This window comes from Macaca mulatta, chromosome 11 (assembly GCF_049350105.2).
Source record: "Macaca mulatta isolate MMU2019108-1 chromosome 11, T2T-MMU8v2.0, whole genome shotgun sequence".
NCBI lineage: Eukaryota > Metazoa > Chordata > Mammalia > Primates > Cercopithecidae > Macaca > Macaca mulatta.
The window spans coordinates 73,814,981-73,833,868 of NC_133416.1; the positions used below are offsets into that span (position 1 = coordinate 73,814,981).

The 18,888-nt window shown below is 40.4% G+C and overlaps 1 protein-coding gene and 1 long non-coding RNA gene across 6 annotated transcripts in view; one reads left to right on the forward strand and one right to left on the reverse strand.

Annotated features, from left to right (window-relative positions):
* LOC144332948 (uncharacterized) overlaps nucleotides 1–2,293 on the forward strand; it is a 183,426-nt gene extending 181,133 nt beyond the window's left edge. Inside the window, exon 3 of the long non-coding RNA XR_013401212.1 lies at nucleotides 2,163–2,293. This is a non-coding gene — a long non-coding RNA (uncharacterized LOC144332948). The remainder of the gene's footprint in view (nucleotides 1–2,162) is intronic.
* Nucleotides 1–18,888, reverse strand: part of GRIP1 (glutamate receptor interacting protein 1) — a 715,153-nt gene that overhangs the window by 327,021 nt on the left and 369,244 nt on the right. The window lies entirely within an intron of this gene.

An 18,888-nucleotide genomic window follows, 5' to 3' on the forward strand; every position in this document is an offset into this window, starting at 1 on the left:
CTTGAGTAAGTTTCTTAACCTTTCTGTTCTTCATTTTCAAAACGGTAAAAATCATTTCTAGGCTTGTTTGAATGGTAAACTGAGTTTATCTGTGTAACGTGCCTAGGACAGAGAGCAGTAAAAGCTTTCGTTAGCCACTGTGTATTTGGTAGGAAATACAATTTTACAATTTGACACTTGCTTACCGAGTCCAGACTCTTCCTTAAACTAGCTCCATGTGATTAGTATGGATTGTTTTGGTCAGAGAAATCATAAGCAGGTGGAGTTGGGATTAACAACTAAAACACACCCTTTTCCACAAAATTTTCTGTGATTACAACGGCACAAAGTGGTTTCTCTCCTTTAACTCCTGCAACCTCTTCCTTCTTTCATGCCTCTTCTTTCTCTGCCCCTAAATGTTGGAATTCGCCCAAGCTCTGTCACAGCATGTTGGTCACCTTCTTCAGCATTTTATCCTCTCCCAGGGCTCCAGCAATGGCCTCTCTGCTTTGACTCCCATATCTCCACTGTCAGCCCAAATTTGCTCCCTCATTTAACACTCCCTTCCCCTGGTGGTGGATGGTGGCTCACACGTGTAATGCCAGCACTTTGGGAGGCCGAGGTGGGCAGATCACTTGAAGTCAGGAGTTCAAGACCAGCCTGGCCAACATGGTGAAACCCTGTGTCTACTAAAAACACAAAAATTAGCTAGGCACAGTGGTGTGCACTTGTAATCCCAGCTACTCAGGACGCTGAGGCAGGAGAATCACTTGAACCCAAGAGGCAGAAGTTTCAGTGAGCCGAGATCCCACCACTGCACTCTAGCCTACATGACAGAGCAAGAGTCTGTCAAAAACTTACAAGCTACAGAACCCATTTAACAATAAAACAAAACAAAGCAAAACAACCTTCCCTCATCCTTGAGTCCAACATCTGTGGGCAGCCTTCATGACTATCTCCAACTAGATTTGAACTGAATGAAGCTCCATTTTCTCCCCAGCAAGACACACGTTTCTCTTCCATAAGCTCGCTGCATCATCACCCTCTTTCTCAAGTTCACCTTTAAAATGCCTCTTAACACCCTCCTGCCAGCATCCTAGTCCTCCTGACACCTGACTTTCAGCATCCTAGTCCAGACCTTCACGGTTACTGTGCACAGGCGTTTTCTCCTACAGACATTTACTGATTACCTTGTTCTAGGTACTGAGGTTCTGTGCCCCACACAGGGGTTCTTCCTCCTAACTCATCCCAGAATCAGTGACCAACACTTGCTTTTATTTTTATGAATGTCTGGGTAGTTCTTTTGGGGCAGGGGGAGCTATTACTCTTCAAATTTTGTAGTGCTAGTCAAATTTTGTTCTTTTTTTAGGGCTAAATTAATAAATACTTTAATATAAATAATCTCATGGATTTAGGATATCATACAGCTAAGTTATGTCAGATACTCTGACCAACAATTTGCAGATAACCTGGAAGATAAGCACATTATTTGAATAATAAAGAAAAGTGGAAAACTCAATAGGGAGAGGTTCTATATTCAAATTAAAAAGATGAATTTTCAATACATAGACTAAAGCTGTCTTAAAAGAACGTTCATTTTCTACACTCCCAGGATATAGCGGTGGTGGGCTTATGTGCTACCAGGAAGGAAAGAAACACAGCTACTTCAAAAATCCAACCCCAACCATAAGGAGTAGTGATGTGTGCACAGCAGCTAGGTTAGATCAAGGGAAGAAATGAGATTTCTAAAACAGGTTGGATGAAGTGGTTTGTTGACAGTACTCCCTCCATACCCAGCTTATTACCCTTTCTTGTTTTATTTTATTCCCATATCACGAATCACCATCTAACACACTACCTGTTTTAATTATTTTTCTGTTTATTGTCTGCTGCTCCCTGCCCATGGCTTTTTTTTAAAAAATGAGGGCAGGATTTCTTGGTCTATTTTGTTCATTGGTTAGAACAGTACCTAGTACATAGCCAATGTTCAATAAACTTTTGTCGAATAAATAAATGTGAAAGGATTTCCCTTCTAGTGGATTTATTTTATATGCAATACTGTTTATGAAACGCTTATGGAAAAGAGGCTGCTCATAAATTACTTTAAAAAACAACAATAGCTCTGCCACTTTAAGAGAAAATTCTTCCAAATAACAGGATTCTTGAATGTTAACTGTTTGCAGAGAAGAAAAAGGAAAAGGGATGTGTTCTGTGTCCGCCTTTCCAGAGCACACCTCAGATTCATTCCTGGTGCTTCTGACAAGATCATGAGGACCCTGTTGTTCTCCAGATATGAAGAAACATACAGCCCAGCTAGTTTTTCACTGAAGTCAGATGAAGCAAGATGCAGCAAGAGCAACAAAGAAAAAGGCAAAGTAAAAGATGCTAAAATTAAAAACGTGTCTTGGTTCTGTGTATGAAGGAAGTACAAAATACACATTCATCGTGATAGTAGATTCTGGTCTAACATGCATAATTATAGCCTATGAAGGACATATCTCTAAAGTAATTCATGTGTCTGCTTTTGGAAGCTCTAGTAATACATTGCTAAAAACTCTGTAATTCCATCTTCAACAAGGCTTTGTACTGTAACAACCTCCAAACCTTCTTGCTGTTCCAGCTGCTATTTTGATGACTTTCCTTTTGTAGTATAGGAAGGAGTTAAGTTTTCCATAGTAAGAATGCATGTATTAAAAACAAACTATAAGGCCGGGCACAGTGACTCACACCTGTAATCTCAGCACTCTGGGAAGCTGAGGCAGGAGGATCACTTGAGCCCAGGAGTTTGAAATCAACATGGGCAATATAGTGAGACTTCGTCTCTACAAAAATATTTTAAAACTCAGCAGGCTCATGTGATGGTACACACCTGTGGTCCCGGCTACTCAGGAGGCTGAGGTGGGAGGATTGTTTGAGCCCAGGAGGTTGAACTGTAGTGAACCATGATTGCGTCACTGCACTCCAGCCTGGGTGAGACAGCAAGACCCTATCTCAAAACAAACAAACAAACAAACAAACAAAAACAAAAACACTACAGTAAAGCCTCCTCAATTATAAGACATGCTACTCCTTCAAATAAAACTGTACTGACAATATGTGAAGGTAGCCTATCGAGTATATATTGACATAATTATCTTTTCTGATACAATGAAGTGGAAAAATTCTATCACTCCTTCAAGCAATGTGTACTATGAGTCACCAAAACACACACAAGTAGGTGACAAATACTAACACCTAGAATATTTTAATCAACTATCACTAACTGTAATAATGGTGGAAAGTAAGGAAAAGGGAAATTAAACATGGGAAATAGGGCGGCGGAGTTGAAAGATGTCTAAGGAGTCAGAAGCCTCAGGTTAAAATTCTAATGCAGTTACCTATTGGCTGTTTCATCTTGGGTAAAAGTGACTGGGCACATCCCTTATGCCAGCCACCATGATGGGCCCTGGATGTAAAAAGGTGAAAAAAGTACAATTCCTTTGCTAGAAAAGTATATTCACAGGCAAATTTCTAACTCACAATACTAAACATGTAGTTCTGAATTCTAACTTAGAAGCTACAGGACCCATGTATACAAAAGGTCAGTTAATCCACATGAATTGTTTATGCTTAAACAGCATCAAGAGCTCCTTCCTCTTCAGGGAATAATAACACCTTGATTTTCTCTTGCAGACCCACACTCGGTCCATGTGGTGTGCATGGGGCTGTCATTCCCCTACCTCTACCCCTCCAGGAATGGGTATCAAGGCTGACTAAGTGGAACATACGATCACTTAGTCGCAGGGACTGGTCCAGAAATAGGCAGTCACACAAGCCATGTTAATGAGATGTAATCCCAGGACTTTTGTTAGAACTACTGCAAAGAAGACAGTCTTCATTCCACTGGGAATGGTAGGCTATGTACTTGGAGTTGCTATCATATCACCACGTGGGAAAAGCGGACTTTGAATCATATCAAGACAGAGGAAAATAGAGTCAAGGGATGGAGAGTGACAGATTCCTGGAGATGTCGTTGAAACATCCGGATTCATCCATTTCTAAATCACTAATACACTGGACTTAGTTACTTGGGTCAGGATGGTCTCCATTTTGCTAATTTAGTTTGAGTTGGATTTCTGTCACTTGGGATCAAAGAGTCTTGTCTAATAATTTTTTTTAAGCTTTAGATTCTTGATCTGTAAAATAAGGCAGTTGTGTCTCTTAAATTCCTTACAGTTCTACCATTCTATTACAATACTGAATTTACCAATTTTACTGGGTTGCTGCAATGATCAAACTAGATAATAAATAAGAAAGCACTTTGTCGATTTTCAAGTGCTTACAAAGAGTAGGAATGGTTATGAAAATAATATTCAAATATATGTGTATTTATGTGTACACTGAAAAATTAGGAGGATCCAGAATCCATTCCATTTGTCATACAGTTATATAAGAAGCATAGACTCAGAAAACATGAAAGAAAAAGGTCTCTCTCTTGTGCTTCTCTCTTAGGAAATTCACATTTTACTAAATCTCAAAGGTTTCTGCTCACCATATCTTGTCTTCCTAAGTCATTACCAAAACCCAGAAGGGCCTTTTTCTTTCACTTAAAAAAATAGTGCCTATTATTTTCCACTTTATTTCCATAAAAATGACATTAAAGTGCTCCTTGGGGATGTTTTGCAAACACTTTCAATCACCGACCACTGACTCAAAAAAAAAAAAAAAAAAAAAAAAAAAAAAGGCAAGGCATTTTGTTTTCCTTCAAAGGTGGAAACAACCCTCTAATAATGTCTAAAGGGGAAAAGGAGCTCTATAAAAATGGACGGAGTGAAAAACCAGGGAAAAAATAAAAGAAGTCAGCACTGAGGAACATTCTTCACTGGGTCTCTTCCTCTCATCAGACACCTCCTTAACATTCAGGTGCACAAGCCCCCTGCAATCTAGCAAGTACACCTTCCCTTTCAGGTCTGCACAGCTACACAGTCAGGCCAGCAGCTACTAGAGGGCAGCAAAGGATCAGAAATGGGAGTGCAGGGCTCAGGCATGCTGGCTGGGAACTGACCAGACGACCAAATTGAGGCCAGATACTTGAAGACAACCTTGATCCAGTTTCCCATTAAAAGACAGGAAGGATCATGGAATCCCTCTAAGTTCTTAGATGACTATAACAAAGCTTGTGTTGACAGTAATCCAAAAATTTAGCACAGTATCCAGTGACAGGAGACGAGGCTGAGTTGTCAAGAAACCAGGGGCACATGGGAAAGCCAAGGGGGAGCCGAAGTTCAGGAAAAGCAGGAGGAGGGTTAGGGGAACCTGGCTTCTGATCAGAATTCTGGTCACTCATTGTCATTGTCATCACGATCATCACCAACACTCACTTCTCTGTGTGCTAGCCATGGATTAAGTCTATATATACATTTCAAAAGGCATATGCAGGAGAAATATTTTTACCTTGCTTTACTGAGGTATATTTGGCATAAAATAAAAATTGTATATATTCAAGGTATACAACATGATGATTTTATATATATATATGTGTGTGTGTATATATGTATATATATTGAAATGACCACAACCAATTAACACATTCATCACCACTCAGCATTGATGTGGGTGTGGTGGGGGCCATGAGGGTACTTAAGATCTACTCTCTTACCAAATGCCAAGTAAACAATACAGTATTATTAACTACAGTCACCATGCTGTACCTTAGATCTCCAGAACTTATTCTTTCGTAATTGAAAGTTTGTACCCTTTGATCAGCATCTCCCCATTTCCCCCCCTCCCAGACCCCTGGCAGCCACCATTTTACTTTTTTATGAATTGGACATTTTAATGTATTTTAATTTTAAAATTATTTATTATTAATAATTTATTTTTTTGAGACAGGGCCTTGCTTTCTTACCCAGGCTAGAGTGCAGGGATGTGATCATGGTTTGCTGTAGCTTCAACCTCCAGGGTTCAGATGACTCTCCTGCCTCAGCCTCCCGAGTAGCTGGGACCACAAGCACATGCCACTAGGCATGGCTAATTTCTTCTATTTTCTGTAGAGAAGGGCTCTCCCTATGTTGTCCAGGCTGGTTTCGAACTCCTGGGCTCAAGTGATTCTCCTGCCTTGGTCTCCTAAAGTGCTAGGATTACAGGCATGAACCACCACATTCAGCCAAATTTGACTTTTTTAGATTCCACATACAAGTGAGATTATATAATATTGGTCTTTCTGTGTCTGGCTTATTTCACTTAACATAATATCCTCCAGGCTCATCTATACTGTAGTAAATGGCAGGATTTCCTTCTTTTCATTGCTCAATAATATTACACACACACACACACACACACACACACCCCGTACACCATATTTTCTTCACTCATTTCGGATGGAAATTAGATTGTTTCCACATGTTGGCTACTGTGCAATGAACATGGAGGGTACAGGTATCTTTTCAAGATACTGATTTCATTTCTTTTGGATATATACCCAGAAGTGGGATTACTGGATTGTATAGTATTATTTTAATTTTTTAGACCAAGCATGATGGCTCATGTCTATAACCCCAATACCCGGGGAGGCCAAGTCAGGAGAACCAGTTGAGCTCAGGAGTTTATGACCAGCCTAAGCAACATAGTGAGACCTTGCCTCGAATAAAAATTTAAAAAATTTTTTGAAAAAATTAGCCAGGCATTGTAGTGTGTGCCTGTAGTCCCAGGTATTTGGGAGGCTAAGGCAGGAGGATTGCTTGAGCTCAGGAGTTTGAAGCTGCAGTGAACTATGATCCTGCCACTGCAGTCCAGCCTGGGCAACAGAGCAAGACCCAGTGTCAAAAACAAAACAAAACAAAACAAAACAAAAACACTTTTTTTTTAAAGAACCTCCATAATGGTTGCACTAATTTACATTTCCACCAACAGTGTAAATAGGTTCCCTTTTCTCCACGCCAGCCAGCTGTGCTATTTGCTCAACCCAAGAAATACAAGAATTAGTCAAAGGTAATTTTCGTTTTATGAGATTTTTGCCTCACGCTTTAACTTTAAAACTAATCTCCACAACTCAACTTCAGTGCAACCACTACTAAATTCAATGACCTTCTAAACCAAACCTTATTTGTCACTTCTCATAGTCAAGGTTTTCTTTAAGCAACACGCCGTCAGTCATTTATATCTGTGGTCCTGGCTGAGGGCAAAAGCACAAACCATTAGAAATATTAGGTTTGCTCAAGTGCTTAGGCCGAATAAGGAAAACTATCAAATGAATACACTAGAGGTTTCTTCCACAAAGCAAGGGGAAAAGTCTAAATATGTCATGAAAAATACAACAGGGAGAAATTTACTTTCAAGTTTTTACAAAGAATTAAAAAATACATATACTTTTCAAAAGTTAGATCCATCAACTTTTACCTTTCTTGTTATACAGATCTCTGAATGGTTCTTAATGGCTGTGTATGTTATCAAGCCTGGAATTCGCCAACGCTCCCGGCATGCCCTTGCCCACTCATTCTCCCGAAATTTTGGTTGTAAGTCCCAGTGGTGAACGAAAGCGTCCTCTTTACAAACATTTTTTATTCTAAAGCTACCTTTCTTTTGCCTTTACATATAATACTTTATTTTTAGAAATGACATTAAAAATAGTCCCTAGGAAGAGAGTCCTTCCATAGATTCTCTCTCTTAACCTGTTTGGGGAGGGAAATATGGGCACTTAATTGATCACAAGGGACTCACAGAAGGATGAACTATTTTGCAGAAGCATATGCTAATGGAAATGCACCAACCGCTAAGACCCACTGCTCACAGGAAGCATCATAAAACTGGTGAGCTGATGGAAGTGCAAAGCTATAAAATAACAGCCAAATTTATCTTTTTTTAAAAAAAAATACAAAGTATCTTCCAAGTAGAAAATTAGAGAACCATTTGATATAATTCATGGCATATGACAGCTTTGCAGTAGATTTATACCCTGCTTTTTTTCTCCCTCCCTCAGTTTTCCATTATCAATCTCTCAGCAGGGTTTGGATTTCAGCATTGGCACCAATAGACAGAAGTGGAAACAAGTGAATTCTGCAAATCACTGCATGCTCCCATATCGTAATCTCACTCATTCCTCAGACACAGATTCTAGGTTGCAGCTGCAGATTAAAGTCAATTCTCTAACATTACAACCATAATTTCTCACATATTTCAGGAGTTTCTATTGTGTAACCCTGTAGGAAGTCTCACTCATTTGAGGGAGTTCAAATGAAACAGAAATTTGAGTGGAGAATTAAGCTGTCCCTTCCTTTTTTGGCACTGCGTCTACATGGCATCTTACTATAATACAACTCTTTGATTGCTGTGATGACAGGCAGGGCCAAACTAGTTGGGAAACAAAAGACAAGGCCATCTATCACCATTATTTGGAAATCTCATCTAGCAAAGGATTTATGATCTGTTCATTTTGGAGGAGATTATAAAAAACAAAGATTGAATAAAGTGTGTCTGGCGATACATGAAAATGAGATAGATTTTACGGAAGACCTGGGGCTGACTGCATTTGCTCAGAAGTGCCACACTGCCATGCCAGAGAAGGGGGGATCTGTCTGGGACCACTAAACACCACAGCTGATAGTTATTTGAAAGCAACCAGTACCCAGAGTATCCCAGAGGCAGTCAGTACAGCATACTGATAAGAGTGTGGGCTCTGGGACCAGCCTGCCTGGGTTGGAATCTAGGAGATGAGCTATGACAAGTTACTAAATATTCCTGTGCCTCAGTTTCTCTAGCTACTTATAGGATTGTTACAGAATTATTTCATGAGTCATGACTTGTGCTGAGGAGTCCTGACCTAGAACAGTATCTAACATATAACAAATGCTGGAAACCACTAGTAACCTGACTTCACAGGATGTTGAGAATGTTACAGGAGTTATGAATCAAGTGTTTAGGATAGTGTTTGATACATAAAAAGTGCTAGGGGGTTAGTCATTGTTATTATGAATGTTGTTATAATAGTAACCAATAATTAGTAGTACTAGAGTTCCTTACCATAGCATGTCCCAAGAGAGCCAGGTCATGAGCTTATGAATGACAGGCTGATGTCTAAGCTCAGGTTATCAAACTGGCAGCTCCAGGGCCACACATGACCTGTAAGTACACTCGTTTTGCCTGAGCTATGTTTAGAAATGTTTTAAGTTATTTGCACACTTCAGAAATGTCTATAGTTTATTTAAAGTTACGGGTTTGTGGCTTCTCTTTAAAAATCAAGAGCTCATTTCACACTGGGTCTGCACTCCTGCATGCGACTCTCAGCTGGGGCTGGACAGTGGCGGCCTCTTTGGATATTTGGGGCATACATTCTCCAGGTCACCCCAGTCCCCACTAGGGTTCCTTCATTCACTATTATCTGCCTGGCCCTTGTAGGCACCTGAGTTTGCTGTCCTTCTCCCTTGAATCTATTTCAGGCCTCCTGGGGTGATATGTTCTCAGACAGAATTTTTTTTAACACATTCTGGGCCCATCTGAGAATATGATTTTACTGGAGCTCTCCCCAGTAAAATGCACACGAAGTTATATGCTAACATGACAATTTCAAGTGGACCACGGACTCCCTAAAGCCCACTCATGAAAAAACTTCCTGTTTTAAGGGTTTATTCATGGACAAGAAAATTCCATTAATCTTCATTCTTTATTAGATCACTATTGTATCTCACATTGTTACAAGGGGAATCCCATGATTTTAAAAATACAAATTATACATATACATAAAATGAAGGACTATGCTCAGGAAGAGTAAATCATTTGAACTGATGATAGATTTAGTGGTTGATTTGATTGCACTCAAATTTGGTATCTTTATAACAAAACACCACACCGACTTGCTATCTAATTTCACCTCCTAAACACTTCTCAATTCTGCTACCTCTTCTCCAGATCTCTTAGCACTGTCAGGGCCACTGCCAGCCCAGATGGTACTATTATGAGCATCAGAAAAAGCATCTCTTCCTCAAGACATTTTACTGCCATCTGCTGGGGAAAATGTGTCATACTAACTACATAGATTCATCATGTCTATGATGAGAATGCCACACACTAGACCGGGGTCCTTGAGAAGTGCACACCTGCAGAACAGTTTCCTGCATGGTTTGAGTCGTGAGCATCCCTGACATGGGCTAAGCATTTCTATTTGAGGCCATTATCCAGAGGTGGCAGCTGAAAGTGGCCATTACGAGCTTTGCAGCTTTGAGTTTTTAAAAAAACTTTTTTATTTTGCATTGCTTTTAGACTTAATGAAAAGTTGCAAAAAACTGTAGAAACAGAGAGTTTCCACATATCCTTCACCTCTTCCCCAAGGAGATTTCATCCTATAATCATAAAAATGAGGGTTTGAATCATGATTCTGACAGGATCTTGGCAGATGGGCACAGTGCCAGCTCATAGTAACTGCTCAGTACGTGTTATTATATGTCGTTATCATCTACTAGCATCACTTTTCTTAACTATAAATGAAGTAATAAAAATACCTAGTGTGAGGATTATATTAAATTATTAGCAAAGTATTTAACATAGTTCTTGATAAACAGTAATACTATTATTGATATTGGTGGTGATATTAACTTATTATTTCTGATGTCTAATATTCTTCCCCAACCCACAGTTACCTAGTACACTGACATCCTGGTTTTCTAAGTATAAAATCGTAAGTGATTACTACTCCCGAGATGCTTCCATATCCCATGGGACAGACGCTGGTAACCAGTTCCCAGATGACCACAGTAGACATCCCAAAGACCAGGAAATACCCAGAGCCTAAGGGCAGAGCTAGTTCCAGTCTGAGGGTATGGCTAAATGAGATCTCCTTTTGTGTCTTATCTGAGGGCTGACATCTCTCTGAAGCACTAAAGTCTTACTGATAACTGTTGTTGTTGTTGTTGTTATACTTTCACAAAACAAAGGCAAATCTTTTTAAAATAAGGAAGAAAGCTTTTTATTCCCACTTCCAAATCATCTGTCTCTGACCACGTCACAAAGACCATCAGGTTGCCAGTGCAGTACAATGTGTTAGATATTCAGCAGGAGTTCCTAGAACAGGCTGTAATTCCTCTGGGTGGAGAAGTGGGGCTGGCCATGTGTGAGGAGGAGCCTTGCTCATAGTGGGAAGACACTTTTCTCAAAGCACTCTTCAACTGCTGACCCAGCATGCAATCTAAGCTGTTTTTTTTTGTTGTTGTTTTTTGTTTTGTTTTGTTTTTTGGGTTTTTTTTATGGCATCTGTTTACACAAATTTACACAAATTCTGACCAGGTGGCAAATTCTTCCCCTCTCCTCTCAGCCACAGTATGCTGGAACACCTGTTCCAGAAGTGGACTGATTAGCTCAAGGTTGGGATACACAGCACGAGCTAGGGGCCGCACGCGAGGAGGAGATCCTGTGTCTTGTTGGTGGTTGGCTCCACTCCTCCTCTTGGCTCTAGTCCATGTCTACCACTGACAGGATTGATCCATGGGAATAAATCTGAAAGCCCTTGCTAGGCATGTAGGAGGTTATCTTATCCAAAACTGCTACAGTGTTGCTGCTAGCTGAAAGCAAATGTTTCAAGCACTGGGGAGGGAACTAGAGGTACAAAATTGAGCTTGATGATCTTCATTTTTAAGGAGCTTCATGCGGAGGGCATTGGTGAAGGTGACAGAATGGAATAAAAATATCATTTAATGAATATCTTTTCTGCAATGTGATTTACATATGCATGGTATCTTTAAACAGGTAACAATAATTCAGTGGAATATCAGCTTTATTGATACTGTCACTAGGATGTGTGGATGCAAAAGGGAGAGAACACATTAGTGAGAAGAATGGATAAATGAGGCAGTGGGAAAGGTTCACAGCGGAGGTAGGACTGGAGGTGGATTGTGAAGAATAACTAAGAGTCTGCCCATGGTGAAGCAGGCAAATATTCCAGGAGAAGAAAGAGCAGGCAGCATGGGCAAATGGGAATGAAGCTTGAAAGAAAGTGAAAGAAAGTGAAAGAACTAAATGAAGGGGGGAAGAGAGAATAAGCTAATGATTAGCAAAGTTACTATTATCTCAAAACTCCATTTTTTTTTAAAGGACAACTTCCCAGCTGTGCTACTCTTTAGGGTACTTTCACATCTCAAGAATGGTCCTTCAACCCAGTAGACATACAGAAATACAAGTCAACCTATTCATTTATCTCAATCTACAGAAAAGTCTAGGTCTGCATGCTCCTTGTCATTTGAAGAATTTGTTTCCTGATGAGTAAGTTGCCAGCCTAAAGAAAGATACCAATCTAAACATTATTAAGGACAGTGTAACCAAGAAGACATTCTACAAATTCTTTATTCCTGATAGTCATAAAAAGGCGACAAAGAACACGAGTTAGAGAAAGGTGGAACATACTCAGCATGAAAAAGAAATTTTAAAAAGAATTATGGTTAGGCCAGGTGCAGTGGCTCACGCCTGTAATCCCAGCACTTTGGGAGGCCAAGGCGGGTGGATCATGAGGTCAGGAGATTGAGACCATCCTGGCCAACATGGTGAAATCCTGTCTCTATTTAAAAAAAAAAAAAAAAATTAGCCAGGCATGGTGGCGGGCGCCTGTAGTCCCAGCTACTCAGGAGGCTGAGGCAGGAGGAGAATGGCATGAACCCGGGAGGAGGAGCTTGAAGTAAGCCAAGATCCTGCCACTGCACTCCAGCCTGGGTGACAGAGTGAGACTCTGTCTCAAAAAAAAAAAAAAAAGAAAAAAATTACTGTTACAGAATTTGTGATCCAAGAGGGATGTTAGGCAGCCTACACCTAATAGAATTTGGTAAATGCTAAAACGTTGCTTGTTGAATAAATGACTGAATGTTCTACTTCAGTGGTTTATAAACTGTGCTTCCCAGAGGTGGTTCTGGGTTCTGTAAAGCGCAAAGTAATTTCTGTACAACAATGAAGTTTCAAACTACTATGAAGACAAGTGTGATCCCAGTGTCTCACATATAGCAGGTGCTTTATCAACATTTGGTAGAGAATGAATGAAGGAACAAGCAAATGTATGAATGGATAGAGGAATGGAATCGTTTGAACTTTAACAACCATGAACAAAAGGACTAAAATCTAAAGGGAAAAAAGACCAATTTTCTTTCTCTCCTGACCTATCTCAAACTCCATCCTTGTTGTAACTTATTTCCTTTTGAATCAAGAGAAATATAAAATGACAATGACCTTTCCCTCACATCAGAGAGAGGTAGGAAGAATAAATATGTTAATATGTGCAAAGCTTCCAGACTTCCTTAGAGAGAGCCACTACAGGTATTAATTTAATTATTATAAGCTTCTTGCAAAAACACAGCTGTTACACCTTTAAACAAACCATATTTTGATAATATTTCAGTTATCTTCAAACAGAAGGCGGAATGGGCTAGGTAACCATAGGGAAATGGCTGGCAACATAAATGCACCTGGCCCTCAGCTCCAGACTCACCTGGGGCTCAGTTTGGGGCAGTCACACATTTAAGACTACTTTTTAAGCTACTTTTGGTTTTGTGGTGAAGGGCGGAGAAGCGTGCTAACTGGCTACACTGAGCTGAGTCAGGCATGGGGATGAAACTGATGTCTCTTTCTCTGTCCATAGAGAGCTCCAAATCTGAACTAAATTCCAGGAGAGAAGGTGAAAGGAAGTGAAAAGCAACAGATTCGAAAGTATTTTAAGTGGGTTACTCTCTTTGTAGGAAGACAAATGCAAATCAAGACCCCCTCAACAAAGTGAAATGCAACAAGAATAAAAGTTTATTGATCCTCTTGTTATCGATCTGGACCATATATCTAGATTTATCTGTATTCTAGAACTAGAAAAAATCTTCAGTATGCAGAATTCAATACAGAAAAGAATATTGAAAGCAATACGCTTTCTACAATATTTAAAACAATCAGATATTAGGAGCTTGAAAAAGAATGGAGCACATTGCTAAATGGGACTTGTGCCACCAGATACGCAGGTTCATGAGATTTGTCTCAAAATTCTTCTCTTCAATCAATATGCATCTAAAGACAGGAAGGATCATGGAATCCCTCTAAGTTCTTAGATGACTATAACAAAGCTTGTGTTGACAGTAATCCAAAAATTTCAACTATTTCCTATTTGTCAGCTCTCTTTCAACTATTTCCTATTTGTCAGTTTGGCCACCAACCTGCACGTCTCCTAGGCTAGAAATCTTAGCAGAGTTATTTTCTCTCTTCTTGCTTTCCTCCTTCCCTGTTTCTTGTTTGTTTGGTGAAGATAATAATAGTCTGGCCCCACCTCCTTTGTTGGCTCTAGGGTGGTCCTCCCACCCCATCCCCTCCAGAAGTTAATATGAATCTACCTAACTTATCTAGCTGCTCAGGAAGCCCAGTAGGTGGAGGCACCACTCAAGTCCTCTACCAATGTTACCATAACAAACTTGGTTATTTCCTTCTTTGACTTTTTAAAGCACAGTTTCTAGAGTAAGAAAAACGGTTCCTACTGTGATTGTGGGCAAACTCAGATTTTCATAAGTGGGGAAAACAGCAGCCTCTACTCTTGCAGTGTTGTTGGGAGGCTTAAGTTCTCAGACATGCAGCAGGCTCAGCAAATGCCAGCTGTTGCTACCATTACCATCATCGCCTGTCTATTCTCTTCTCACCTCATCCAGCCCTCATCCACGCCCACTTCACACTAGGTTACCACATGTGTCCCACAAGCAGATACTCATGACTAAACACCATCTTTCCATTGGAGTACTGGATACTAGATACACAAAGATAAGGAACAGCCTTTACTCTTAAGGAGGGTAAGTCTAGTGTCCCAGACAGAGAGATACATAGATGATTAAAAGCAAAAATGCAGTAAGTTAGTACCTGGTGAGGTTTCTGTGATTCAATAACTAACATTTCTTCTTTCTTATCAAAGGTCAGAAACAACAGAGAGTGCCATGGCTTGGCTGTGTCCCCACCCAAATCTCATCTTGAATTGTAGCTCCCATAATTCCCATGTGTTGTGGGAGGGAGCTGGTGGGAGATAATTGAATCATGGGGGCGGTTTCCCTCATACTGTTCTCATGGTAGTGAATAAGTCTCAGGAGATCTGATGGTTTTATAAGGGGTTTCCCCTTTTACTCTTCCATTTGCTCTTGCCTGCCACCATATAAGACGTGACTTTGCTTCTCATGCACCTTCCACCATGATTGTGAAGCCTCCTCAGCTGTGTGGAACTGTGAGTTCATTAAGCCTCTTTCAGTCTTGGGAATGTCTTTATTGTCAGTATGAGAAGAGACTAATACAGAGAGGTATATAATGGAATCAGGCAGATGGCAAGCAAAATACCTCCTTTGTTACTAATAAAGCTGATATTGAAGAAAGTGGCTTAGTATGAGAGTTCAAAGGGCTGACTGGCACATCTTTACTCACAGGGACTTAAACTACTAATGTCGCTAGCAGTGCTGAACAACCACAGCAACCTGCCTGAGGCCCGCCCTGTAGAATGCAGGGCGGGAAGGAGTTAAGGAGTACCAGCTCCCAAAGGGAGGAGAGAGGGAGGAGCTGAGCATCACAAAGGAACGTATTAGACACCTGAGTCCACCTCCTGGGAGGGGCAAGTCAGGGACTAGCATCATGCAGCAAGGCAAGGAGAGCTTCTCTCCTTCTGCCCAATCATTAGAGATTCAGAGTATTGTAGCAGCAGAAGTGAGTATACAACCCATATTGTGGTGGGGGCTGGGGCAAACCAGAGAAGGAACTCCTGGGGGAGTCTCAAAGGATAAGCAGACGTTAGGAAAATAAAGTTAGAGAAAAGGGGAAAGATGTTCCAGGCAGAGGGAAAAGCATCAGTCAAAGAATGGATCTGAGGCATGGTGTGGTGTAAGCTGGAGCAATGGGTGCTTTGACATTTCTGGGGTTTTATGTTCAGCCTGGGAGTTGCAAAGTATGAGGCTGGAGAGGTAGGCAGGAAAGGGATGGGCTGCAGAGCACATAGAGAGTGGCATGTTAGAGAGTCTGGGCTTTATCACAGGTGATGGGAACCAGTGCCAGTGCCAGCCTTTTTTTAAAATTATTATTAAGATTTGGGGTTTCACCACATTGCCCAAGTTGGAGTGCAGTAGCTAGTCATGGGCGTGATCATAGTTCACTGGAGCCTCAAACTCCTTGGCTCAAGTGATCCTCCCATCTCAGGCTCCTGAGTAGCTAGGATGACAGGTGCATGCCACTGTGCCCAACTCAGTGAAAGTTTTTACCCAGAGACTGTATTTTAGATACATTGCTCTGGTGGCTGCTAAGGATAGGCTGGGGAGAGAATATCAAGTTAGCTTGGAGGATATTCTAGTACTGCTTGCAAGAGATGACAGGGGCCTGAAACACGATGCTGGTGTCAGGGAGCAACAAGACAGGAGGGATTTGAGAAATACTTTGGAGGTATGACTGACAGAAATCAGGAAATACTTTATTGCTGTCTGAGGCTTTCTGGCTCCAAGGTGTTCTCTTTCCAACCCATTCTGAATCCCCCACAGCCTGCCTAAGGTCCTGCCATGGGTCAGCCACTATGCTATGTGCTTGACCTTCATGTTCATCCTCAGACTAACTTTATCAGGTGGGCTAACCTCATTAATAACTCTTGTCTGGCAGAGGAGGAAACAGGTTCAGAAAAGGGAAATCTAAGAAGACCTAGTGAGTAGGTGATTGGGTTTGAATTCGTATCTAGGTAGTCTGACTCCAAAACCTGTGCAACTAATAAACACAAACCCTCCCTTTTCTACACACATCCATATAGTCCTACTCCTCTACTACTTTCCCCCATAACTTGAGTTCCAAAGTGTTCCTCCAGGACTCCTCTGCCTCACGTTACTCCTTCCTCTTCTTCATAGCTGCCTTTTAGCCATTGCTTACACTGGTGCTTTTCCTTTGAGTAGCTCCAAGCTGCACAAGTACTTTAGATCAACTGCTTTAGTAGAATTACTTCAATAACCCAAAAATGCATTTTTTGTCAATAGGAAATATATGTACAAGGTACAAGATATAAATAATGTAACTGGAAATATAGTAAAAGAAAAGTAAATCCTCTCCCAGATCCTTTCTCCAGAAGCAACTACTGTTATCAGTTTATGAAACATATCTGGAAAGATGTACAAGAAACATATCAGAATAAATAACTGCAAGCTCTTTCAGCTGCCCATAGAAAGACTTCTCCAACTTCTAACTTCACTGCTTTTTTCCTCCTCTGGATTCCTCCTATTATCCATAGTGCAGTGCCCCAGAATCCAGCACACAATTAACCTCAAGTTGTTTCATAAATATAAGCCATGTCTCCTTAACAGCAATGGCTCTTACATACTAATCTGAGCATTAGACACACAGTAAGTGTTCAATAAATACCTGCTGATTAATTAAGCCTCCTTGAGTTAACCCTACGCTTGCTTAAATGGCATATTTCATGCAAACTTTTAGCTGAACCCATTCACACAGACTTGACAATGGTTACTTTTGCAGTAGCTGTATACTTAATTGGTCATCAGTCTCTTTTTAGAACTCCAACTGTACAAGCAGTTGAAAGAGTGATTTTTTTTTTATGGATGCTGATGTTATAGTGAATACAGTCATTCAGAAATCTAACACATTCAAGTATCATAGAGCTGGTCATGCAACACAAATTCCAATGCCACTCTGAGAAGTCTCGTCATAAATGATGAGAAAAAGGGAGTAAAAATCCTTCCTGTATTACCCGAAGAATAGTATTATTTCTGCCATTTTAATCTGTTTACACTAGGCTATATAACCTCTTGGGCTAAATTTTAAATATTGGCTTCATTATATTCATGATATTCCATTAAAAGGCAAGCACCAGATGCATTTAATTTACTCTTCAGGGGTATGAATCTCAGATAATCTGTCAGAGAAGGACCAAATGCTTCTTTTCACTGTGATGCAATGATGTTTCCATTTAATAGTGCTCTAGAATTACATTTTCCTCCCCTAATTTGGGATCTCTTATGCTAAACTCTCTGCTTTTGTTCTCTTGACAGTTTTCAGTCAGTTTAAATACTTAGAGTTCTGCTTTCAGGGTAATAGCTTTTTGATCTTTATTTTTAATGAAAGCAAAAGTTCTAGGAAAGAGTTCATGTATATGGCTTGCTCTGTGTATTTTATAAGCCCAAAGAAAATTACATTTCAGAGAAGGTACATATCCAATTACTAGGAAATGAGTTACAACAAAGTGGCCATAGAAGCAGTGTAAAAAAGACAACCTCAATTAAAAGTCTCCCTAACAAAGCAAAAAAGAGACACAATGAAATGCACATTAATGGCTTACTCAATACCTAAACACAGAGTGAGTGACAGAAAAAGGAAACGTCTCTTTGGTACAAGTTAATGAATCATTTTACTTAACAAGAGGAGGTCTAGAAAATGGTAAGGGTCTTTTCTGTAATGAACAGAAAGGAGCAGTTAGAATTCAAGAAAGAAAACAATACAGTAACCTTGTGAAAAATTATTTTAGGCAATACTTGGTAATTTTAAATAGTTTTAAAGAAACACCATGAGCTAAAAGCAAGCAGATGTATTGTGCAATCTTCACTGTGCTGATGATAGACTGAGCTCCTACCTTTACGGGACCTTTGGAGGATGGACATGTAAGTCACTGCAGTGTTGTGACTTCCAGGATAGAGTTTGCAACATTGCTTGAAGCACAGAGAGGAGATCTAATAGCCTGGAGAAAAGGAGTACAGCAGATGAGGTTTCTAGGCATCAGCAAAGATATGGTGCCTTGAAAGGGACTGACCCTCCTGGAGTATGAATGTGATCTAGCAAGGCTTAAGTTTGCTTGCAGGGTCTGTATGTGTGTCTGTGTGTGCAGGCACGCACGTGTGCACATGCAGCGGGGAGAGTGGAATTAAGGTGAAAGAGTAGTGGATTTCTAAGACCTTGCCAAAGAATCTGAACTTCATCCCA